The sequence below is a fragment of the Pyxicephalus adspersus genome, chromosome 6, assembly GCF_032062135.1.
Source record: "Pyxicephalus adspersus chromosome 6, UCB_Pads_2.0, whole genome shotgun sequence".
NCBI classification, from domain to species: domain Eukaryota; kingdom Metazoa; phylum Chordata; class Amphibia; order Anura; family Pyxicephalidae; genus Pyxicephalus; species Pyxicephalus adspersus.
This window is the reverse complement of record NC_092863.1, coordinates 87274465-87302227: the sequence shown is the minus strand read 5'-3', so window position 1 is coordinate 87302227 and position 27763 is coordinate 87274465. Positions and strand designations below refer to the sequence as shown.

Below are 27763 nucleotides of genomic sequence, written 5' to 3'. Positions count from 1 at the left end.
TCTTCTGTGTCCTGGCTAATACCGTTTTTGATTAGCAGAAGTAGAATTTTAGCCTCTGCTGTACCAAACATTGCCCAAAAAAATTGAAATAGAAGCTGCATAAAGGTTAGATTGCAAAATACATTGTTGTGACTTAGCTGTTTTAGAATGGTAAATTAAACTTTATCCCCTTACACCTAACTCTTCCACAAATAGACCAGATTTAGGTTTAGGTCAACAGAAGACTAAGTAAATGATCTAGGTTAGCTAGTTATTGGACATATGGTCGAAAGCTGGCTAGAATCTAGAGATGCTAAAATGCGCCTTTAGCATCCAATAGGATTCCCCCTTCTATAGGCTATACTTTTCTGTAACGCTTCAACACTAACAATAGTACCGATGGCTCTCCCACCTCCTACTTCATCATAGGTCAGGGTTACTACCCAATATATTCTAGGTCCATGATTTTAGGCATAACTTTTTGAGTGTTGGCTTGGACAAAATTAAGGTTCATGTGTGACCTTTTAAAAAGTTCCCAAATCTAGTAAATATGTACTCCCTAGACCCCTAAATAAGAAAACACTGGAAAATTAAGGGATAGTACTAACAACTAATCAGGAAAGTGTACCTGTACAGACAGTAAACACATTTACAGAAAGAAAGCAAAGTACAGAAAGAAGAAAACAAGTCAGCTGCTCCTCCAAAGTCCAACGAACAGGACGGAAATAGGGGTTCTTGACCTGGATGTGCTGCCTGACATGGCTCACAAGACCTACTGCACAGAATTAAAAATTCTTAGAGTAAAGTAGCCTCCTGATATGGATTCAAACGCTGCTTAAGCCACTTGTCTGGAGCTTAGCTAAACACAGTGGATGCTTTTTTAATGATGTCTGTGCTGACAAATGAAGCTAGACAGCTAGTTTGATGTGAATAGTTTTATCTGAAAAATTAAAAAAAAAACTCCGGTCATGTGAAATCTCTTCTCTGCTATTTGCGTCATGTGTTTCGTATTCCAGCAACTGTCGAGTTTAAAAGGTTCCCCCGACCTTGGGGCATCTGTGCAGTCACCAGCTAAATCACATTAGGCAGGAACAAATCACCCTTTTTGCCTAACAGAGAAAAAAAATCTCATAAATCTTATCTTGTGTGTTTTGTTATAATCCAGACTGACCTGTCCATGCTGTGCCACAAACTGAATTGTGAAGAGTTCACAAAATATTGTGCACTCAGTTGTCTTTATGTGAATTATACATATTTCAGATATCATTATAACTGAATAATAAAATCAATTTACTATGGGAAGTGAACTTGTCAACCCTTTAAAATATCTAAAATTGGAGTGCCTGTGTGTGCACAATGCCCCAACTTCTGCCAATACAGTCACCAAGCCGCACCAACTTCATGAGTTACGCCCTTAACCCCTATTAAATATATTAAAAACCCATTTATTTTTTCATTTTGTATAGAATAGAGGATGGTTAGAACTGCTGTGTGTCTCATTAGAGTGATTTTACTTTACTACCTAAAGACTCCAAGAAAGTGAAATGTTATCTTCCTTCACTGTGACCTATCAACCTGTTATACAATTTCCATTCGAAGTTTTTCCTTTTATTCCTATTTTTGGCGGCAACTAATTTTTCATCTGCTTATCCTATGACAAGTGATCTGGAAAGTTGGAAAGAATAATGTTAATGTAGTAAAATAATATTGGGCTCCTACACGGAAAAGGGAATTAACAATTAGATTTTCCTGCATGTTATTGGCTATTCTTTGCAAAATCAATTACTACCACATTCACTAAACAAAGTCAATTATTCCCTACAAGATAATAATCCAGTTTGGTAGGTAAACAGTATAATTTCCTTTATCAATCAGCCCCAATAAATCTCCATAACTGGGACACAACCAGAAAAATGGGTAATAGGTTTACTTAATTAAGGTTTGCAAAAAGTGCTGTTTTTTTACACTATTAAGGACTCAAAAAGGTTTAAATGTTTTATTTAACAAGGAAGAATAAAGTCTATTTATAAAGTTAGATTGGCTGGAGTGAGGGAGGTTGGAACTTTTGTCTTCTGGGAAGATTCTCTTTTTTTTCCCTGATGATACAAAAACCAACAGAAAATGGAAAACCAAAAACAACAATTTTACAGCTGTCACTGCAACACGGAGAAGTTTTGAAAAATAACGATTACGTTGGTGAACTTGCTTTGATCAGGTTTTCTCTCTTTTCTAGTGTCTCTGGAAATATCAGGAACGGGATAAGAAAAAGTGACTAAATCTTTAACTCTGTCCTATCCAAATAGAGATAGCCCCTGTATGTGGGAGGCAATGTGAGCAACCACATGGATAAGCAGCTATGCAAAATTTTTTAATGCAATCACAAACCAAGCTACAACCAATTGCAAGGACTTTAACAAATCTTATTAATATGTGAAACATCTTCTGCTCTGAACACTGTTTAAAAAGTACACTTGCCAAAATCTTTCTAATAAAGTTGAATGGAAGATTCAACCTTTACTATGATGTTATGATCCGTCCCAGTATTGTAAAAAGAAGCACTGCAACTCCAGCATTCTTTCATACTGACCATAGACAATGATCAGGTTGGTTGAATATAAAGGTTGAGCAAAAAACAACATGCACCAGTTCATTATCATTAGATCTTGTATCTTAGAAATTGCTACACCAAAGATAGGAACCCGAATGCTCTTCAACACCACCAAAAAACAAAGCTGCCTTTCAGGAGCTCAACCCCATACTGACGCCACCTGTTAAACTCTTCCTCCAATGGCAGGAAGCTTTCTCTTCTTCGGCCAAAACTTCTCCCTATACACTTTCTATGCCTATACTGAACCTCCCCCCTGGCACCAATTTTCTTCCAATCAGCACACTTATTTGTCATAAGCCCAAGTATTTTTTAGCCCTCCCTTATTTCTGCTCCAGGCCTATCTGAAGAATGAGAAGTGCAACATTTTGGGGGAAGGATCAGTTGCTTGTCTAAGCTCCATTGGCCACATCTGCTGCAGCCAATTAACAGATGATCTATAACCTGACCTCACATTTTGTTCAGATATTTGGGTTAGGTAAAGACAATTACCAGAGCATAGGGTTTAGGTTTCTAAAAAAAATCCTGCCTATAAATTTTGAACTCCAGCAGTTATTTATAAATAAAAAATATCCCAGAATAAACTATATGCCACTAATGTAAGTACATTTTGTAATCTTTTGTACATCAGACTGGAAAAGTGAAATATAGTACGGTGTGCCAATCTGGTTCTGCTGCATGAACATACTGACAAAGAACATTCTGAGACGTGGAGAGATAACCTTATCAGTATGCTGCTGTTCTTTCATTGTCCAATCACAAGTTGGGGGGGAGGGTAGAGAGGGGACCAAGCCTAATCATTAAAGTGAAGCAGAGAAAAGATAAGTCACTTGCTTTCAAACTAGATGAGGAAAGTCAAGAAAGGTACAAATTATTTTTAGGATGAAGCAGCTCTTCATTCTGTTTGCATGAAGTTCAGCTTAAAGATTATGATTGGTAAAAACAATTTTGTTTTTCTGCCAATTACAAAAACAGTGGCTTCCTGCTGACAAATTGAATATTACATTGAATTGGTTCAACATTAAAATGCTAAATGACTTGGAGTATACATATATTGCATAAAAAAATCACATTTGCAAAGTTTAAAAATCAGACTAATACACAATCGATTTACGAAGAACAATGATTGCCTATTTGTACTGAGTTCCCATTGCAATGTTGACCATTTTCTAAACAGGACTCCAAGACATAGCATGTACGGCAATAAAATACATCCACAGGAACTGGTAAATTTTTACAGCCTCTACCAGCTAATTGATCCCAGATATATATAGAGAAATCACTTACCTTTAAAGACTTCACCTCACAATGGAGGAGAGCAACAACCTTTCCGTGAATCTGCAAATCCAAAAATATAAAATCGTCAGAGGATTATACCATGGAAACACACAACTAGGCATAAAAATAAATCAATATACTACAAATAGTATTTGTAAAGATTTTGTACTGTTGAGTGTAACTATATCAAAAACTTTTTTAGGGTACAATAATTTAGTGGACGACAACTTTTTGAACGTCACGGACCAATAAATCTGTGGGGAACCATGTGTCACTCAAAGAGGAAGAAACTTCCCCCCAGAATCTGCCCACTCCCCCATCTCAGGCTCACACACCTGAGATAGGGGAGTGGGCAGATTGTGTTCAGAGACACAACCCGCCCACCTTGCTGAGCCTGCGATGTCTTCAGGAGACGTGGTACGTGGCCCCCCCAAGCATGGTTCTTATCCTGACACCGCTGGTGGGTGTACCGGCCAGAGCTGCGGCCCGCCTGTCAGATGGGGTTGGGGATCTCTGCATTAGCTTACCAAACAGGAAATAGGGAAAAATTGGCAACAAGGAAACAAAACATTAAAAAAATAAAATAGGTTTTAGCTCTCCTGTACCTAAAAAATACTTCTCTTTATAATATTATAAGGGTTTTATTTATAATACAGGGAATCTGACATTCCCTCAAATATTTTCTGGTGGGAATGATTGCTGCCATTGAAACACATGGATCTCAGGAAGGGATATTTGAGGGAATGTCTGAATCCCTTGTACCAGGCTGGAACTGAAATAATCTCTGTATAAGCCCAAAAAAGCTTCAGAAACCTCTCCATTCTATCCAAACATAAATGATATGTATGAACCTTAACCTATACACAACAAAGCTTAATCTTTAATTTTGTTCTTTTCTCCTAGTCGCCTCTGTTAAGTCCAATACCTGTAGATCGTGCCAGTAAAGTCCAGAAAATACAGTTTACTAGGGTGGCAATATTTTAGCTTCCTTAATGCTGAGTTGCCACCCTTATGGACTCTGGGCCTGATGGTGCTGAGGGATGAAACTTTTAAACTATACCTGTGACATTTAGTAAACATTCTCTGCGGGTAAATATTCCTTGATTCTAACCAGAAAAGACCTATAACTATTTGCGTGGGGATCTCTACTTAAACAACGGGAAGAATTTACTCAAATGGCAGCCAATAATAATTGATTGAACAAAATAACTACAAAAAAAGCCTACTAAGCATCCTGTTTTCTATCACAATAATTTCCCTTATATTATTTTTCCTTTAACACCCCTAATTAAAGGGAGATACCACACTAACAATTAACTTTTTTTTGGTAGAGCAAAGAGGACTAAATTGGAAATCAAAGATAAGTACCACACTTATATTGGCCGGTGTATTTATAAGCAGTGAATTTGACCCTGGTGGGGAATTCAATGTGTTTCAATGTAATTGATTCTCCACCAGGAAATGTTTCAGTGAATGTCAGATTCACTGCTTTATAAAGAAACCCCTATGTGGTACCTTGTCTTTGACAACATTTCCCATTTAGCCCTCTTTGCTTAAAAATCAGATTTGCTGCTTTATAAATAGTCCCTATAGATACTTCATTGAAAATTACATTGATTGGATTTATACTGAATCATTACATTTTTTACATTACAAACATGTTAGGACTGGGAATCACACTAGAAATCGCATACCTATCAACATGCAGAGTAAACCTGTCACCAATTAGTCATAGTAAATACCAACAGATTTGTAAATTATAAGGCTAAAATTAAAGTGTCAGAGTCAAAATATGCCGTATAGAAAGTGAGAATGTTTGAAAGCCATTAAGCTAGATGTTAACTTTCCCCGAGAGCGTCAACGGAATGTCACTTATAATTATGCACTGGCAAGAAGCCTACACCACCAGGATATCACAATTACAGTTTTCAGCTTGTATCGATATAATAAAACTGCTCTCCAGCAAGTTGTAAAGTAGACGATAAATCCATGTTATAATAAATGGAATATACAGAGGTTTGGTTGAACATACAGAAGTCATTGAGAACAAAGGGCTTTCTTGTTAGAACTTACCCTTTAAACCAAATTTTGTTCTAATCTCAAAACTTACCTTATACCACCCCACTGCAAGGGTTAAATACTCTTTTATATCGAAGTATAAGAAGCAACACAATACTCTTCTTATCCTTCCTTAGCTCTGGGTGACTGGACGATATTGGAGAGGTGAGAGGTGCAAGGTGAAAACACCCTGAGCATAATTGGTTGACAGTAGCAAAGTGTAAGTATAACGGGAAATGCTGAAACAAAGACCCTAAAGGCATGAACAGCAGACAGAGGCTTAAATAGAAATCATCTAAACATTAATAGGGCTCCCTTCAACAGTGACCCCCTTCCTCATAACAGTGCAGCCACAAGAACCCTTCCTTTCACAGTTTGGTCGCCATGACACCAAGAGTGGCAAAATGTGGCCATCATGACACAACACCCTTTACCCCCTTAGACAATAAATGTCATAATTTCAATTTTTTTCTTTTTGATAGTAAAGGCTACATTCCACTACAAATAAACTTAAATTCAAATTGTCAGTTTTCCATCAGGAATTGCGGTTTTATGGGAAAGAGAAAGCATCTGAGCAGGGGCTAAATGGCAATGTGAAAATAAAGACAGATAAGTGTGGGTTAAGGAAAATTTGGGGGGTTTTGGGGAGGTCAACTTGATTGGTGGGAAATGTGGTCTAAGGAGAGATTTGGGGAATGGAAAGTGGAGAAACAGAAGGCAAAGTACCAATGGAAATTTGCTGAGAAGAATGCTTCTTACCCAGCTGTCCCTCTTTAAGTTACAGCTTGGGGTTGGGTTGGAGTCAAGGTTTTAGTAGGAAGTTGAGGTTCTAGAAGGCAGTGGTTTCCTGATAGTGGAAAAGAGGTTGGGAGACCCATCTATAGTGTAGTGTCCTGCACATTACATTCTAACAAACAGTGATGGTGTCCTGTAGTGGTTCAGGGTCCAAAATATCAATGGTGCAGATTCCATGAAAGGCCTTGGTACATTCCATGAAAGGCCTTAGATACATATGGTAATGTCATTTTTTGATATGTTATTCAATTTAAATATGTGGTTGATGGTTATTTGGAGGCTTTTTGTCTTATTAGGACTCCAAAGGGGGTTGGAGGGTGGTTGAGCAGTGGGGTGGGAAATGTGGGGACCTTTGAACTACACTGGTTATGAGAATAAGCCCTAACAGGAAAAGTAAAGAAAGACATACAACTAACCAAATAAAAGGCATTCATCCTGAGCTGGAGGCTACCAGTACCTGATCCCTGTATAAATATTCTAGTTATGGGATAAATGCCTCAGCTTGTGTATATGGACCCTGGAAACAGCTTGCCAGAGTTGGGCAATACAACCCACAGCCATTGCATAGGAGCCTAACAGGTGACAGGTTCCCTTTAAACAGTAGTCAAACTAACTTCTTTCATTTATCATATTGCAATCATTTATTGTTGGGATTCATGCATTTTTCAAGGGCAGTACCAACAGACTCAGCAGAAAAGTGGTATAAACAGTTACATTTTAATTAATTAAATGAAAAATATGTATAAAAGCTGGACTGAATTATTCATAATGTGTCTTTTCTAGAACCTCATTACCATGTTTCTTTGCTAAAATGCTGCTAGTATTTACTGAATCCGTATTGAAGTATGTCAACTGTGACAGAAGTCTAATGTAGGCAAAAATCTCAATTTAAAGGGCATTTTCTACTTCATACAGATATGGATTCCTTCTTCCCCCTTGAAAACTTAAAAAGAACCATTTTCCATTTTCTGCTAGATTCAGGTTTTCATGTTATCATTTAGAATTAAGCCCTTTCCTTGTGTTTATGTTTTATAGCAGTGTTATCACAAAACGTTAACCCTGCACTGTAGAACTGTTGATTTCCTGCTTATGTATTGTATAAGGGATAGGGATGGAAGGAGGTGAGGATTGAGAACCTGGGCCGGCATGGACATGAATAAGACACTCGTAGAAGGGGAAAGGGCTATGATACGCAAGAAAGTAAAATGCTGCAATAGGAAATAGAATTTTTACTGATGTAGTCAAAGTTTATAGAACTAAGGTTTTTGAGGCACCGAATTCTCGATATATATGCCAATCCCCATATAGTAGATCTGTCCATTAAATACCAAAAATGTGTCCCTGTCTCTTAAAAAAGCAGAGAGAACTGATCAGGAATGCTTACCAAATACTTCTCCAAATATTCACAAGAAATGCCGGCACTCTCTACTGTTTAGTTTGTTGTCAGTCACCATTTAACGCGGTTGTATTTCCCCTTAATACAGGACGTGAGCGAGGAATCGGAGAGAGGGATAGTGGAAGGTGTGCATGACTGGGAGGGAGCAGGCAGTAAAAGGGTTAAATGATTAGGGTAGGTTTATGCAGAGGTAGTTAAGGGGAGTGGGAAGGTGACATATTAGTAGGGTGGGGTTAAAGGGGTTATAAGGAGAAGGACGAGAGGGGGAGGGCAATTGTTTAGTAGGACAGAGCAAAAGTTTTCCCACGTGCTTCCTTTTTTTGGGCTTTAGGAATTTAGGTTTTAGGGTGGTGGTGAGGTCCTCAAAGGAATTTGGTCCTTGGTAATGGTCTCAGTGGGATGGTAGACCCATCTGTGGTGTGGCGTCTCCTGAATGTGGTGATATGGTTGGAATGGTTTAGGATTGGGGCTGCAAGTATTAAGCTGCGTACACACTTCCTATTTTTATCGTTGGAAATGAACGACGAACGAACGACGAACGATCGATTGGGCAAAAATCGTTCGTAAAAAAAGTAACCAACGGCGCCGACGAACGAGGATAGTCGTTGGAAATGAACGACCGGACCGGCGGATCGGACGACGATCGTTGACCATCTATCGTGTGTACGGTCGTTCATTGATCATCCATGGTCTAAGCATGCGCGGTGAACGAACGTTCGCTCACTTCCTGTGGTGCACGTCACTTCCTGTATCGTTCAAACGATCGCATCTATCGTGTGTACAATATCTGCGAACGATAGTGTCGTTATCTGTATGTACAGGATCGGTGCTATACGATCGTTCGCAGATATCGTGCAGGATCGTTCGTCGTTCGTTTACCAACGATAATAATTGAAGTGTGTACGTAGCTTTAGTGATATAGTTCCCGAGCTGGGTGTGGATGCAGTTGGGAGCATATATTACCGTGGTGATATACCCCCTAGGGGTAGTAAAAAGGGAAGCCTTGGAGGACCAGTAACCAAAGTGTTAAAGTTGGATAGAATGTTAGGAAAAATATTTGTATTTTTGATGTTTTATGGTTTGGTATTATATTTGTTGTTGTGGTTTAATGTTATTTAAAGAAATTATTTAAATTTGTTATAAAAGGCCTAAGTGCCATTTAACCAATGTTGTGGTGTATTATTTTGTTGCGGGGGGGGGGGTACTAAATGTGGTTCTCTGCCATGTCACAGTCATGTGCTGAAATCATGATAAATTTTGAGCAATGTGTCAATCTTTAAATTTACCATCAGCGCAAAAAGAGTTTCTCAAGGGCTGACATTCTGCATCAACTTGAAGTGATCCTAAACCTTTTTCAAAAAGTCATGACTTGTGAGGAAACCTAGATTTTCCAGTCTGATAGGGCCCACTATGTCACATAGGACTTTTATCTATACAATAGGTTCTAACCAACAAAATTGCATTGCAGTTATATTTCTGTTTTTTACAGGCCAAAAGCAATGGGCACAGTGTCTCAACGCGCTTCACAGCAAAATTGGGGCTGCTTTTTCAGGAATGCAAGTGATACGCGATACATGTAATGAAACACAGGATTAACAAGTGAAAAATATATATGACCCAACCTAAAGGGGGCGCTGTGTTCAAAGACAACCCAGGCACAGGTAAGCCCTTAAGTGAGAAAAAAAAGGATCCCCGATATTGACGTGCCCAAAAAACGATATTGAGTCAATATCAAGGTGTCCAAAACAACCCTTATAAAATGCAGCATCCCTGTGCCAATATGAAGTGATCACTGCCTCGTTCTGATTAGGAGTCATGTAAGATGCCTTAAAAATCCCCTTTCTTTTGCCTTTAGGTGATAGTCACATATTTTAGCAATAAGGGTTTTTAATTGTACAATACAATACAACTCAAAACAATACAATTCTCCTTGGAAGAGGGGTTCATGGCCAATATTACCACTGTACCTGCGGGGATATATATAGAAGCTGTCATTGCTTTCTGGATTTTAATAGATGCACACCTAAAGGTAGTCATATTGACCCAAATGAGTCGCTGAGTTTGTTTTGCTTAGGAAGATCATAATTAATGTGTGGTCATTAAGACAAGAAACAGATATAAGATATAAGTTATGAATGACAACAATAAGAACGAAGGTATCGCTCCTCACCCACTCTATCCCAAACCAAAAAGAAAAGTTTGAGCTGGAGTTCCACTTTAAATATTGATTAGTTAGCTTTCTAACCACATACAGCATTTCCAGCTATATTAAAGTAGGATTTATCAGTGGAGTGATTGATCCAGGCAATTAATTTCACTGCCACTTACAAGGTCAAGAGGTATTTTCCTTCTCCCCAATGTTAATAGAAATTGGCAGCTGTTTCAATGGAGTTTACTTAGCAGAATTAGAATGAAAAAAAGAAAGCATTGGATGGAATTTTAGGGCTTATTCCTACAGAATTATGCACATTTTACTGCAATACATGTTAGCACAGAACTAAATCCACCCAACTCTGGATGCTGCCATCATTCTTCCCTGATGAGGACAATCTTTGGCTATGCCAGGATGACATAACTCCCGCGTGACTCTGCCTACGAGTAATTGCAAATTTTTTCAGGACTGAATGGCCAAGCAAAATCAGCTCAAGAGTGTTTAATGGTAAAAAAAAAAAAATGAACCTCTATTAACTGCAAAATGTATTTGTGAGAAGCTCTTGCAACAGTAGGTGTCAAGTACATGCAACTGCAATTAGAAACTGATCCCTCCAATTGAACCTGCAACGGAAGTGTTCCAGGAAAGATGATTTGTGGGGGAAATACCAACTTCTGGGGGAAAGTTTGTAAAAGTGACGTGATTTTAAAAAAATACAAAAGAACAGTAAACCCAAAAGCAGAACAACTAATGTACAGCGCTGCGTAATATGTTGGAGCAACATAAAGCCTGTTTATTATTAATAATATTATTAATAACAACAACTGTGATTTAGAAAATGTAAGCAGAGGATTTTAATTTACGGCTGTATTACTGGAAATAATAGGTACATTTTTCATACATTTTGTTTTCATATCCAGACCAGGCCTAAAAACCAGTGTACAATGTAAATGTGACCTCAGGGTCTGTACAATGTAATGATAATTAACTCTTAGGGGAGTTTATGGGTTTTGGAATCGGGGAGTCAGAAATAATTTCTGAATAACCAGGAGCCTACAAAATTATACTTACTTAAATGAATTGTAATGAAATATTACAATTTTATAGTTCATCTGGGCTGTTATATGCAGTCCTATGTTGATACGTAATTTGAATAGACATAAATAATTCATTGTAATTAAATATTACAATATATAAATAATACAGCAATTATTATAACATAAATATTATTCTTACATAAGAAAATCTATATTAACTAATAAAATTGCAATGGAAAAATATAAAATGTTAACATTTCCAGATTCACAGATAATAGCTCTATACTTTATGTCAGGTTTTCTCAACCAGCGTTCTTTTGAACCCTAAGGTTGCTAGGGGTTGCGAGAAGTTCCTTGAGCAATGAGCAATTTGTGAATTTACATTTAAATAAAGATTGCTGGCATTTTATTGGATATTGCCTATAATGTATGGTAATTAGATGCTAGATAATTATATATATTTTTTTTTAATCAAGATTTGGAAAAGTTGCATTAGGATGTAGAAAAGGGTACCATTGGAACACATATTCAGGTTTAATAAGAAGTTTTAACCCCTTTAATTAAAGCTTTTTAATTAAAGCTAAAAATCAGATTGACTCTAAAGCTATTTCATACACATCACATTATAGTCGCCTGGGACTGAACAGGATCATCTACCGTTCATTCCTATGGAGGAGAGCACATCAGGGTGCAGCTCGCTCATCCTCCTCCTCTCCTCATCTTAGAACAGAACACCACTGTGTGTAAAGTGTTCATTCATTAATTTGTAACAAAGATCACAAAATATTGTTTCCAGTAACAATCCTCTTACCTCCACTATAAGGCTGTACAAGGCTTAATGCATTGTTCAGTGTTGTCAGTCTAAATTGCTTGCTAATATGAAAGTAGTAAAGCAGTATGATAACCATATCAGTAGGATATTTTTCCTTCTTTATCCAATGATACGTTTGGACTATGACCAAATTGTAATGCTTTAAGTGCAGTGGAATTAAACGGAAGATAATTGATCTGGCTTTACTGCCTGGCAAAGGAAAGTTAATCTAGGGAATGGTTGTAAAGAATTAAAAATATTTGGGAGGTAAAGCATTATGAATATGTACTTAGTGGTTTGCCTTTACCGACTTTTTGCAGACATTGTGCCATTGTGTTACCAGAGGTGATCTATCGGATTCAGAATTTAGTAGTTAGTAAGAGAGGAATAGGGTGCTCGTTATTACTACAACCTCAATTTTTATGGTACACTATTTGGCTTCATAATATTGGACATCTGACCAATGCTCATACACTATATGGCCAAGATGTGAACAACCCCTCAACATTAATAAGTTGTAAGAAAGGTTATCACAGCTATAGCAAATAAAGACCATTAAAACAATTTGGTGAGGGCTGTTTTTTCTTCCACCATAAAGGAGTCGCTGTACAAAAAGCCAGATCCATAAGGACTTTTTTTTTTTTTGACGATTTTGATGTGGAGGAACGTAGGAAACAAGCAAAAGCCCTAATCTCGACTCAAGTGAAAAGCAATGAGATAAATAGTAATGTGATTATGAGCCAGGACTTCTCGTCCAATACCTCAGCTCACAAATGCATTTTGGCTAGTAGACACACATTCCTACAAATGTATTTGAAATTCTTGTGAAAAGCATTTCCAGAAAAATGAAGGCTGCTATAGCTGCAACAAGGGGGCTTGGATGTTGAAATGTTTTTATAGGGGGCCATTTATTGTACATAGAGTACACCCCCAAGTCATCTTGAAGACCTTGGGACAGGAACTGAGCCAATTCGTCTCGAGGACGTCTATCGCATACTGCACTATGTTGTATGGTCTGTTCCACGGCGAATACACAGAAAAAGAAGTCGAAGGAGCTTGGAGGATCACAAACTGTGTTAAGGGCGCTATTTGGTGTGCCAGGAAGCGCCTTATCCACTGGAGGGAGAAGATGTCTATCGAGGACTGATGCAGACTGTTCCTCAGTCTCTGAGCAGACTATCACCTCACGGACTTTCCGGAAGAGGACGTCTGAAAAGAACCCCCCTTCCCTAAACACTCCTTGTATAAGTCAAAGGAACTCTAATAAAGCTTCGGGCCTGTGAGTTCTTCCCCCACCCCCTCAAGCTCATGTTTAGATGTGCGTATGAGCTCAAATAAAGCTTCGGGCCTGAGAGCTTTTTTGGATTGTATAAATTGTTGTAAAAAAGGATATGCTGGTAATCTATTGGGGTTTGGCGGGTCATGCAAGACGTGGGAAACGGGCCATTGCCTCACACCTCACGTCAGGCATCACACGGCAGTGTCCAGGATTGAATGCATTTATTTGCGAGTATGTTGGGGGAATTGTAATGTAGTGTATTGTGCGCTGCGTTGCAATTCCATGTATGAATGTAACCTGATTGTATTACTTTTCATGATGAATAAAGTTTCTTATTCAATCAATAAAAATTGTGCACTGGGTTAACTAACGTGGGATCACAAGAGCTTTGGAAGTTATCAACATTGTTATATAAAGGACTCTTGTTGTCAAATTTATCCAAATCAGGGAGGAAAAGGGGAACAAGATCTCTAGTGAGCAGGTTTTTTTTTTTTTTTTTTTTTTTTACATACACCTAATCTTGAAACAACAATTTACAAATACCGGTAACTCTTGTGAGATTAGTGTGTTTAAACAAAGTTCCTTTTTGTTGCAAAAGGAGAGGGTAGGAAAAAAAAATGCTAGAAGAGCGCAAAACAATATGGAAGTATTACCCGACACCTGTAGGTATTTCCAGAAGGCCCAAGTCAAAAATGCTTCAGAAAATCTGTTTCGTCAGATACAACCAAGGTGTCCATGGTCATTATATCATTAAAGGTCCAAGCCACAAGGGAAGATGGATACACTTACAGTGTTGGAAGACCATGACCGTGGCTCTAGGTGCTAGAAGGCAATGTTTCTGGATGTCTTTCTCAACCCTAACGTATCTTGACAAGAGCGCTATTTGGTGGTGGTGGGGATAGCCAATATTTAACATTCAAATCTAACATAAGTGGAAAAAGATTTTTTCAAATGGGGTAAATTGGCAGTCACACCTTATGTGAAGATAGCTGGATGATTTCAATCATGAGGTCAATAGGAAGATGTAGAGCAGACCTAAAGTAAATAAAAGACAGAATGGAACAGCAGACGTATGTATCCCAGGAGCCCGATATGGGGCATAAGGGGAAAAAGAAAATGCCGACCTCACACATGCAGAGTGAGTACTCTTTTTTGGGTGATGTAGGAGGAGGAAGGGAAAAAAAGATGGCGGGACACAAAGTTTGCTCCACACTGGGACAAAGGAGAATTCCATGAAGACTCTGAACTTGATCCAGAAAACCTCTGGAGGTTTTTTTTAATTTATTTTACTTCAACTTTAAGCTTTAGCAGTGCCCAGTACCGTGAGCATATGATTTTATAACTTTTTTCTTAAGAGGACATTGTCGGTTTACAACTTCATTTTACCATACTGAAAAAATTTGACATAAACAGCTACCAGTTGCTCTGAATTTTTTGGAAAATAGAAAGCAATCATTACAAAAGCAATGAATCTGTTTTAAGCTATTTTCAGAGTTTGGTTCTTCTAGAGCAGCGATTCCTGCTAGGACTGGCAAATATTTCAACCAATCAAATTTCTTCTTACTGTACTAGCAAAGCACCAGGGAACCACTGATTGGCTTCGGCAGTTTGATTGCAAATTTGCACCTATCAGCCCTGTTAGTAAATAACTCTGACAGCGGGTGAATCTCCGAGTTGAACCAACTAATTAAACGCGGGATGATACATGTTTTTATCACAAGCCATTTATCCACCCCAGTGTACTGTCTCTGTAAACACGAGAAGTGTCATCACAACGTCAATCCCACAGCTGGTCTAATTAATCAGTAATTCACAGCTGTTCATTTCAGTATTTATAGGATATGGGCCGCCCCCTTCCTGCTCTTTTGTGTCAGCTGTTGGCTGAGAATGTGGATGGAACTATTACTATGTGACTCTTAGAAAATTGATGATTAATGAAACATGTCACATGCGCTGCCTATTAGCCTGAGCTCCTGATGAGTTCTCTGCGGGATCACGCGGTCTGATAGCTGTCAGTCTTCAGGAAAAATGGAACTTTTAACTCTTCCGCTGGTCATACACAGCTATTTCCAACATTTAGATCTGAACCCTGGCTGGATTGCATTTATTCTGCAAAATCTGTGTATTATAAGAAAATGTCTATTTTTTTTTTTTTTTTTATAAAATATTATTTTCACGCCTATTTCATATCTCAGTGCTAATGATCTTTCATCTAATATTCACTCAATTCTCAGCTGCTCATCATTGCTCTGGGCTTGACACTTGAATTGACTTTTGCACTGTTGTAAGTTTTAGACATGGGTTTGGCTGAGGGAGCAGGAAGTTTGCTTAGCATGGGGCCTGAAAATTTCTGATGGCAGCACTGAAACTAAAAACACATGGACCTGATATATTAAAGCTCTCGATGATTGGAGAAGATAGACTATCATGGGAGAATCTGGGTGATTCAACAAACCTAGAATGGATCTGGCCCAGGACTAAAAAAAATTTGCCAATAGCAAATCCATTCCACGTCACTCGTCACTCTTCTTGCTCCAACCACTTGTGGCTCATCCCCTCCAGCAACCAATCAGAAAGTACTTTCATTTATTTTTTTATCACCACCTTACACCCTTCTCAACCCTATTCTTACCGTAGTCATGTAGAACCTCTGTCCACTTCCTCCTCCAGGGCTAGTTGTTAATATTTACCATAATGACATACTGTATATATTCTGGGCAAAGCAATGCCAAAACAGATTTTGGTGACCCAGAATCAGTGATTCCTATTTCATTATGACATCCCAGTAGTAGCCCAGGTTTCCATGGGAACCTTGGCGGAAGTGTGTGTGTTCATGTACTGAACTCACCCTGCTCCTTCTACACACATTAATACAACATGGCAAGTTATATAACACAATATAATACTATAATAGCTGTGCCCTGAAGCAAAATGTCACAAAACATCATTTACTTTGCTGATAAAATGCCTTTGCGTGGTCCTACCAATCACACTTGGCTGTTATTAATTATTATTATTAAACAGGATTTATATAGCGCCAACATATTACGCAGCGCTGTACATTAAATAGGGCTGTGAAAGTCTTATTATTTAAAATCAAGTTCAGGGTGTCAAATTCCTAGCAATCAGCAAATATCAAAGGCCTCAGTCACCTGCGTGCCTACTGCTCTAATGGAACAACTGAAACAAGTATTGATTTAGATCATAAAGCACAAAAACTACAAATGACTTACAATCAGTACAGAGTAAGTAAACCTGTCACTTAGGATGAATTTAAAAGCTTGGCTTCAAAGTAGACATCAGGAAGTGCCTGCATCTACATTTTAAAGGGCATGTCTACCCAAACATGATAAATTATGGAACCTATATATAGTGGAATGGCTGAGGTAACCACTAGTTGCTTATGGGTCTTTGTATATAGACAATATGCAAAAATGAAGGTTCCCATTTATCCAGGTCCTTGTATATCTATTGTCACATTCAACTGGACTTGCTCTGCAGCTGTTTCACAGCTTTCGCAGCTTTTCACAGCCACTTCAATATTTCTGAACTTCTGAAGCAGCTTGAGAAGCTGCGACATATCTTCAACATCCCAACGTCAAGTCCCATTGGATTTGATTTTCTACTACTAGAAAATATGCAAACATTTTTATCTCCCCAACAAGTCTATGAAAATGAAGCTCGGGAAATGTCAAATGCAGCTTTCAATAAATTTTCTCCGAGGTGTGACAAACCAACCTTATATGCAGCTGAATGCACGTGAAAGGAAGCTGTGTTACTAATCAACAGAAGCCCAAAATGTGTGAACAATCCTACATTGAGATTCTTACGAAATCTGAAATCTGTTTCAGTCCACCTGGGTGTTCCTGTCCATTGTGTGTTCTAGTTCTTTCTGTTGAATTTTCTGCAACATAACCAGGAGCTATTGGACCAAGGTAAATCTAATTTATCCTTTTATATTATGGCAGGTGTTCCCATGATCCTCATCTCCCAACTCCGTAACACCTCAAAGGGAGTTCGCCTCCACAATAAAACTTTGGAAAACTCTCCAACGAAGACAGTAAATGCTTACCTCTCCTACTGCTTGTGCCACTAATTGTTATTGTGATAAAGAGGAATTGCAACATTAAGTGTTCTAATGAATATAATACTTCTTTGGAGCAGGATTGCATTAGGATAATCAGCATATGTGATATTGTATTGCGTATTGCAGATAAATCACAGTTACATACTTTTTCCATCCTTATTATTAATTAATCATTTGTTTCTCACCACCGGCATCTAGTCATTAATACTGACAGTCAGACACTTCACACCAATTTTCTCTCTGTGTCATTCAGTCAATACAGTTCCTGTAATCCTGGAAACAAATTATAACCATTTCACATCTCCCCAAACATCCATTAATTATGTGCATCTCACACTGTCCGTTAGGTATTAAAATGCAACTTATCAGTATCCAGGAGAACTTAAAAAAACATGAACTACCCATAATCATTTTTAGGGCTCAATTCATGCAAACCTAAAGCCTTGTACAAATGGCACCATTTTTAATAATATAGTTTTAAAGTGACAATAAGTCAGGAAACCAAAAACTTTGCTGGCACCAACTTACTATTGGAATTATTTTCTCTTTACAGTTCTTGAATTTTGTATACACTGGCTGTACACATGCTCAGTACAGTATTACCTTTCAGCAATTGGAATAAGAGAATGTCGTCAGGTGTTGGTATGCTATGCTTGGGCAACTGTGCAAAAGATACATCAACTGCCTTCCCAATAACCAAAGAAAGAAGACCCAAGACCTAAAAGAAGTGCCAGACAGGATGGTGGTGGTGGAGCAACAAGAACAAATATGGACCTATGATTCCTTAGAGAGAGCAGATAAGGTAGTAAACATGCCATAATCTTGGCCCCTTCCATTGTGTACTTGGATTATAAGCGCTTTTGTATTTGTTCTGTCATTTGCAACCCCTATTGAATATACTGCGTAATATTTTGGCACCATTTGTAACAACTATTTAACAATGTACAGCTCTGGTTAATACGTGGCCACCTAATTCTAAAGTCTAAAAATAATAATAATCTCCTAAATGAGTTTTGCGATTCCACCTGCAGAGTTGTCTGAGGAGTTAAAAGGTAATAGATAAGAATGGTAAAGGCAAACCCATCTCAAGAATTTTAGAGGTCCATGGAAACATAGGGAACCTCCTTGATCAAATTATATTATACCATTATATTTGACCTTTTCTTTTAATTTATTCCCATCATTTTCATATTTTAATTGCTATTAGTTGCAAGCCCTATAGACTGTCGTGATGCATATGTCATCAGTTTGCTGCATAATTGACTCACAGGACGAAGGAGATCATCTAAACAGCATGACCTAAATAATTAAAACACTTTTAATCCACAAGAAATGTCAGAGACATATTGAAAAGTATCTTACTTATAAAAATAGCCAAAGTCACTGGAAGGAAGTAGGATGAGAGTACAGTCCCTCTGACATTGTGAGCATTGGTATTCAATTGTTTGGTAGGTTCTGCTGTCAATGTTGGGCGGTCTCATTACACAAAAGTAATTCTTTTCATAATTTTGAAATGAGAGATCATTTTGGCTAATGTCCTATTCCCTAGAATCTGTTATCCTTAACTTTTTTTTTATAAGCAAAGGCCATTGATTATAACAAACATACTGGTTAACAAATGTGTTCACTGGCAGCCACTGTTTCCCTATTGCCATAGACATAAAAGAGACGATTAACCAACTAACTGCTGCATCTATAAAACCATGATCAGGATCATCAGCCAGGACATGGGGCAAGCTCTATATGACTTACTGCAGCTTCTAATGCACATTGTGAGAAGTTGAATATGTAAAGGGAAATCAGTGTAAGACATTTCAGTACAGTAGATGAGCCTGTAGAAGTGTACAGGGCTGAGCAGATGGAATTAAATAAAAAGAAATGAAAAAAAGCTGTAAAAAAGATTAACTGAAATAATATAATTAATATTTTCAACTTCATACAGTTTCCAGAATACATAATTTTTCATAACTCATTATTACACCCTATAATTGAACTTGTCATAGATTGTAACTTGTAACCTGTTAATTTGTAAAAGCAAGTCCACAAAAAAAACACCTTGCACATTCCTTTATTAAAACTTTTATATTTTAAAAGGGAGGAAAACTTATAAAAAAAACAGTAATGATGAATTGCTGCCTTTCCTTTAGGACACAGACAATGCGTTATAATGTTACAGAGACTAGGCTGGGAAATGAACATTTAATGTGAAGTTAATTACCCCATGAATTATTTGGCAGTTTATAGAAATTATCCTGGGACTCTGCACAGACAAGATTCTAAAATGCTCCTGAGGTTTTCCTTTATTTATATATTTTTGACTTGACATTTCTCATGGGAAGATCGTGTTAATTTTGCCATATACATTTTATGCACACATAGGGAGGTAATAAATAAATAAAGCATTAAATCGGAAATTTGCAAAATAAATATAATTAGTGTTTTGATATTTGTTTTAGATATTTAACAGTGTTAGCTCACTGATTTATGGAACTCTTTTCTTAAGAACTCTGAGGGTCCAGCAGCCAGATATTTGCAACCAACTTCTTGGCTTTGCTAATTGCTTTAGCAGTGTTTGTCAACCAAGGTTCTATGGAACCTTAGAGTTCCTCCCGAGGTTGCTTGGGGTTCCATGAGCAAATTGTGACTCTCAGGCCAGTTTAGTAGATACTTATGATCTTTTTGATCAATGGTCAAATAATATTCTTATAATCCGTAAGAGTGGTAGCCTTCCCATTGGCCATCAATGTAATTGACCATCATTCTTTTTTGGGGGTTCCTCAATCTTAAGGAGGTCGAGCAACACTGTTATAGCAGCTTCACTTGCATTCTGCATTTCAAGATGGCATTTACACAAAACACACCAAATTTTTAATTTGGTCATAGCGAGTGGACTAATTTTGGAAATTTGCAATAGATATATCTCTGCTCTCACTAAAAACCATAAAATGCCACCAGGTTAACCACCATGTCTTCCATAAAATCCCAGATTCAGTCTGATTTATGATATGCAAAAGCTTGTGTGAGAAGAAAACGACAGTTTGACCAAGACGATTGGTTTTTGAATAATGAAGTTGTATATTTTGTACTTTTGAGTCAGGTATGATGGATCACTTGCTCCAAAATGATCTTGTGTGTGTTATTGTTGGTTGTCAGTAGACAGTGCTGTGTCCTCATGTAAAGTGTGCTCAGTGGCTAGCACCTTTGCAGTGCTAGGTCACAGGTTCGAATCTCGGCCAAGACACTATTCATAACGAGTTGTGCATGGGTTTCCTCCCACATCCCAAAAACATACAGTTAGATTATTTGGTTTACCCTTCAAAATTGGTCGTATTCTGTGGTAATGACATTTGACTATGGTAGGGAAATTAGATTGTGAGCCCCTTTGGGAGACAATTAGTGATATGACAATGGAATTTGTAAAGCGATTCATAATATGTCGGCAGTAAAAAAAATACAAATAAAATAATGTAAAGTTTGTAACGAATTCTTATATTGTCTCATGTCAACATGATGAAACTACTAGTACTATTTAGTGGTGGGACCAAGATTTTTTTTTTTTAATCCTATTTTAAAGTAATACCAGTGTAAAACCATATCATTTCAAAACATAGAAAACACAACATAAGTTTCCTGGGAGATGGTAATAAAATTAGATAAATATCAGCTTATATCTGTTTATATTTGAGTATATATGGAAACCGTTTCCAGTACACCAGACCACCCCAAGCTAGCTGATGGCCTTGATTGCAACATGCAAATTAAAAAGGGATTTTGTAATACTAATAAATCCCCACACCAGTATACACAAGTTATTCCACCCTAAATCACCTCTAAAAATCCATATGTGTGGCTTACATATACCACAAAACATGGATTTTTTTTTTTTTAAATCATGTTAACAAAGCATTTATCCTAGCACATAGCCTTCTCTTAAAATAATTGGCTTCAGTGCTGAGGTTATTTCCAAGGTTTCCTCTTAGGACGCGGCCGGCTTATAATATCCCTAACATATCATTATGTGTATTGTTGCTAAGCAGGTTTCTGCCTTCTCTGTGGAATCTAATAACCTGGAATTACTTCATTTACTGTTTATAAAAATAAGAGCATATTAATGCAAGGTAGAAAATAAAGTTACCATTGCACCTGGGTAACTGATAAATTAGAGCATGTATATATGAAATGCATGATAATGTATACAGCATGGTCCTGACCACCGAAACTCTTTAAACAACAATATGAGGAAGAGACATAAAATAGCTGACATGGGATGAGTAAAGTAAACCAATGGGATGAGTAAAGGGCACCACCGAAGTTTTATTAAGGTTGATCCACAAAACATAATTACTATATCACATTAGAATGTTAACCATTTGTTGTCTTCTATAAGAATAATGTTTGGATGTTTCAAACTAAAGCCAAACATTTTATATGTGAGAATGTTTAGAAGTCAATGAGGTAGGGACTGGGGGTTATTAAAAGGAGAAGTAGCGCATTAACACATAAGGGTGAAGGAAAACATTCTGCTGTCACTACCACTGTACCATGACAGTGACTTCAGATAGGCCAGTTTCAAGTTATAGCGCAATATACCCTAACTTGCCCTGTTCTGTTTTGGGTTCAGTTGGGCTTTACCTAAGAAAAAAAGTTGCATTGTACCTAACCTTTTTTTCCAATTTTTTTTCCAAATACCCAACATATAACATACAAAAGTAAAAGTAAAGTAAAGTAAAAATGCTGCATGTCTACATGTGAAATATTCAAAGCAACAGAGCGCAAGAAATGTTAGACAATGAAATCATAAAATAAAACACAAAAAATGTTAAAAATCTGAGGATTAAAAAGTATCTTCCATAATGAGAAATGAGGTCAGCAGAGCTAGTTGTCAGCTGTTACCACACTGATAAGTGCATGTACCAAGCCTCCATATTATCTGTGTGGTTAGCTTTATCTTATTTGCCTACTGTTCATTTCCTGATGTTAGGCCTATTCACACAGTAACTGTCTGCAAATGAGCAAAAACAAAGATCCTATCAAGGGTATATCAGTGTTCTGAGAACTGTTCTACCATCTATCAAGACCTCAATCTCAGAACCAGTGGCACAGAAAACAAGCCTATCACTCCAAGAGCAACGGACCAGGTCAGCAATTTCAAGACAAAATACCCAGCATGCCTCTATTATATCTGCTATACCAGCATACAAATATAATTATCTATTTCAAATAATAAAAAAGGCTAATTGCAATGGAAAAAATATTAATGTATGTGTAGCTTTCAGTTGTCGCTCTTTTCAAACTAGTTTGTGGTTGGGTACTTCTGATTGGATCCAGTAGATTCTGAATGGAAATTGCAATGTGCGTAATCAGTGCTTAAATTCAGTTTTGATATACTGCACAACCCTCCATGAAAGATGGTGCTTAATTAACCAAGGTGTCATTTTCAGCTACTGATATGGGGAAAAAATAATAATAAAAAGGACAGGCAGTGCTTGTTGCTTTTTACTCAGAAGAGAAGTACTTGGGGGAAAATGTTTTGGGGAAAAGTGCTAGGAAATTGTGTGATTGTTAAGCAAGTGAAATTATTTCATGTTACACACATTTAAATGTTTGTAAAGTTTACCCCTTTTATCTCAAATTGTGACTGTTAACCAAGTGAAGTCACACCAATTAGTTTCAGTTATACACAGGCGATGTTTATCATTGTGATGTAAAAATGTTCTCGACACATATAGTGAAGTGCAACGGAACAGAAAAATGAATTCAGACTGGCCCCATGCCGTACAAGGTTCCTAAAACTAAGAAATCAATTTGTAGTGATTTTTCACCCAAACTAATCATTTTTAAAACTACTTTAAAAGAATATAATTTCAACTCATAACTCATGATTCCAGTTAGATTTCTTGACCAATCCAACTGCATTTTTTTTCCATTCTGCTCACCTCATTTTAGAACTAAATTTCTCAGTCACTCTTTCCTCTTCAGCTGTACCCCTAGATAAATTGATGTCTTACAACTGATCTGAAAGAAGTATTGAAGTGTGCAAGAACATTTGGCCCATATTGTGTTCAACCTTATCAACCAGATTGTTAACAGAATTTCTCTTTTACAATTTTTAGTTTAATTATACTTTAGTTATCAAAAATCAACATTTCAATTATAAAAAATGCTGTAGTCTTCATGGAATATCCGTGACTTATTGGTGCTACTATGGCATCCATACATCCACAGAAAGTTTATACATAGGCCCTGATTTAATAAAGCTCCCAAGGCTGGAGAGAATACACTTTCATGAGTGAAGCTGGGTGGTACAGAAAACCTGGAATAGATTTTATAAAAGTCATTAGCTATTTGTTAGCAAATGTTTTCAATTCTGGACCAGTTCCATTCCAGGTTTGCTGGATCACCCAGCTTCATTGATGAAAATGTTTTATTTCCAGCCTTAGGAAACTTTATTAAATCAAGGCCATAGAGTCTACATCAGCATTTCCCAAACAGGGAACCCTTGAAATAATTTTCAAGTACCCCTAATAGGGAACCCCTGACAATATTTAGGATATGTCTAATTCATGGTACATTAGCTTGGTGGCCAATGGGATGAACACCTGGTTCATTGTTGGTGATTGGGAAGATTGTCACCTTTACAAATAACCAAAAGGATCACTGGTGTCAGTGGCAATTGATCTGAGAAGCTCAGATTGTGCATTGCTCATGCAAACCGTAGCAACTTCTGGAAGAGTTAGAAATACTGGTTTACATGGCAGAGAGACATTTACAAAGTAAGGGGGAAACGGTGTGTAACCAAGAAAATAAAGTGCAATTCTGTTTCACTAACAATTATCTGCATACCAAAGTATTCTTTTCTGACATTACCTGTTTTGTTTAATTTTAGAATTCATTCAGTTTTTAAATATGTACTGTAAATATACAATTTCTATTAAATAAAAACCTGGTGATCCAGCTATAATGTCTTTGTTCATACATTTCATTAGGGTGACAGTGCTTTCACCCCACCTTCTAGTTTTAATTGAAGTTCTCTAATATTGGGAGAGGATATACTATCACGAGAGATCCAGGTTTGCCCAAATTCTCCTTCAAGTCTATTTTCTCCATTCCTGGAGAGATTTAATAAATAAGAAGGCCCTTAGTATTGTCCCCCCTTTTAAAGCTATGTACTCATGCTATATATTTATAATGATGGTTCATTAAGTTTAAATTTGGCATGTGTACAGTAATCCACTAACATCCCAATAAGAAATTTTTTTGACTTTCTGCTTAGTTGCTCCTATATGCTCCTATATGAATTTTAAATTTTTCATGACTGATCCTCTTTATTATTTCTGATAATCTGATTCCTAATTGATGCATACTAACATGTAAGTCACAATTTGCCCTGGGCAATCCAAGCAAAACTAATTACATGTTCAAGGAGCCAATGAAGGAAAAGAAGCCTGAAAGGTTTAGTGCCTTTGAAGGATCTGAACTCTTTAAATCAAGTGAGAACTGAATATTTGTCTGCATTCCCACCTCACTGTACATTGTGCTGCCAGCTCACCTTCCACACAGCCACCATCATTACTGGATGGATATCTATTATCTGATTTCCATCCCACTTGGCTTGAGGTTTGAAAAAAAAATACAAAAAAAACCCAAATGATGTTAAGTGAGAACAAACAGCGCTGTGAGCCTTCGTGTTTGCTGGGAGCAGCTGCATAATTTATATTTGCATTTGGGCATGATAAATGAGCACTTCTGTGAGCTGCTTATAAAATATTAAAAATGTACATTTAAAACAGTATCAGTTTTTTTAAAAGGATTTCATATTACGAATGTGTAAATAATGGCAGTATAGACACAAATGCAAGAAGCATATCATTCATGCAGAGGATTTAAAGAGAAATAAATATTATTAAAAAAAAGTTGATTTATATCACTGTCTACTCACTTGAAATTATCTATTTGAAAATATACCTAGGTAAACCCACAATCTATTTTTTCAGTATGTTCCGCATCATGTTGTACACCCCAACAGTGAACTTGTCCTTTTTGCCACCTTTTGGTCTGCTAACTGTACAAATACTGACAAATTCTGATGATTGCACCCAGCATACAGGACAAGGCTTTGTTAAATCAGTTCAAAAAGTTCAAAAAATATCTGGTAATTGTAGCAGAAATCTTGTTCTGTGCTTTCTTCCTGTTCACAAGGAGGAGGTATGGAGATGAGGGTTGGGAAGTAGACGAGCGGAGGCTTGTAGTGTAATCCACTCAATTTAAAGTAGAACTATCAAACACATCAAATAAAACTTACCTTTATAGATGGAAAGCCTTGGTTCCCTCCGTGATTCTGGTCCAGTTGATGCAACGCTGTCCGTCTTCCTTCTTCGTCTCGGCATGGACTGGACACTGGTCGCAGTATCTCCTTCCTACATCACCTGATCTCACACCACACAGACCTGGGATTAGGTGACCCAGTGGATCATTGGTAGTGGATCACCCAGCTTCACTGCTGAGAGTGTATCTTCCCCAGCCTTGGAGAGCTTAACAAATCGGGCCCACTGTGTTGTATTGCTAATGGAAGGATCACACTATATTTAGGGCAAATAAACAGGTATTTTTCTGTACTTGCAGCTTGTTTTACGAATTTAAACATGGGTTAATATAAGGGAATATAGTAACTAAGTTTCTTTTTTTTATTTTTATTTTATTTATGTACATTTTAAGTGCATCACTTTTTGTGAATCCGTTTTTTTTTTTTTTAATGTGGTGAGCCCAAGTTGTAGGGCAGCTTATCTGATTGATCCAATAGGCAGCTCAATGGCTGACTGAGGACGTGCACATAGCAGTCTGACAACACTGTTGCTAATTGTTGGGTAGGGGCTTAACCTTGTCATTCTGTAACAGGTAGTGAGGTTACAAAAAAAATGTAGATTTGTACTTTTGGATAAGATAGGCAAGTTTCGTCTACGTCCTTTTTTGCGATTTCACTTCCTGCCCAAGAAAAGAACAGGAAAAGAGAAAATGTCCCTCCATTGCAACAGAAAGAAAGTTATTATCAGAACAGCTGTCCCCATTGGAAGATTTTCTTTTCCGTTCCAATGACAACTAAAAAAGCTATAAAATTACTTTGCATTACTTTCAAACCCTTCCTCTATAAAAAAAAATGTACACAGTTTTCACCATATACACATGTATAATTTATAATTCACTCAACTACAGTATATCACCACTTAAGACAGTGTTTCTCCACCATGGTTCAGTGGAATCCTAGGGTTCCTCCAGAGGTTGTTAGGGTTTCACTGAGCAATGAGCAATTTGTGCCTTTCAAGTCAGTATGACACCACTGATCTTTTTGGCTACCTGTAAGGGTGACATTCTTCCCACTGCCTAGCAATATATGAGGCATTTTTCCTACTGACTGCCACACTAATGTACTGTGAGCTGTGGATATAGTAATTATATAATGGGTTCCCTGAAGACCTGAAATTTATTTCAAGGGGTTTGCCATGTATAAAAGGGTCGAGAAACACTGGACTAACATGTATTTCAAATGTTTTATTCAATCAGAGCCATTTGAAAAAAATAGCACTGTAGATTCATAAAGAAAAGTATCATGGCAAAGCATGGAGAGCTCTTTTCACAAGACTTTGCACCAATAACACTATATCACTATATTAGAAATATTACAAAGTATCCGCTTTCTGAACACAGTGACATAATTTATATTGGATTCAATCCTCAAAGTTTATTATAATTACTAGCGAGGCACCAGAGAGACAAAGCTGTAAAATAACAGGCATCTTGTGGGTAGTCGGCAAAAAATAATACAAACAAAATTGATAATATAATCACTGGAACCAAAATTCAGACAGCGACAGATGGCTCCTTCACCAAATCAATGAGCTGTAGAAAATGCAATAAAAAATGACAAGGCAAGAAAAGCATGTTAAGATTATTAAAGACAAGATACACTCTCATATATAGGCAGAAAAAAAAGCGCCATTGATCGCATGCTGCATTGTGTAATTACATTTGTCAATATTGGACAGTTCCTACAGTAACGTCTTTAGAAAACCTTTTTTTATTAATAGTGAGTGGTCTGTGGTTTGCTTACATTGTTTCATCATAAACAATCACAGAAAGGTCAGAACAAAGGCTGCACCAGGTAAGATGTGACACAAAAAGTTGGTAAAGCTTTTGTTTCTTGCAAGAAAAAATAATAACCTGAAAGAAGCTATTATTTTTTTTTAACCTCAAAGCCTTTGAAGTCAGAAAAATACTTTGGGTAATCCAAT

At 37.2% G+C, this 27763-nt stretch overlaps 1 protein-coding gene across 2 annotated transcripts in view; it reads right to left on the bottom strand.

Moving 5' to 3' along the window:
• Nucleotides 1–27763, bottom strand: part of RAB27B (RAB27B, member RAS oncogene family) — a 119903-nt gene that overhangs the window by 67578 nt on the left and 24562 nt on the right. For both annotated transcript variants that reach the window (XM_072416481.1, XM_072416482.1), the window contains exon 2: nucleotides 3872–3922. The gene's annotated coding sequence lies outside the window, so the exon portion shown is untranslated. The remainder of the gene's footprint in view (nucleotides 1–3871; nucleotides 3923–27763) is intronic.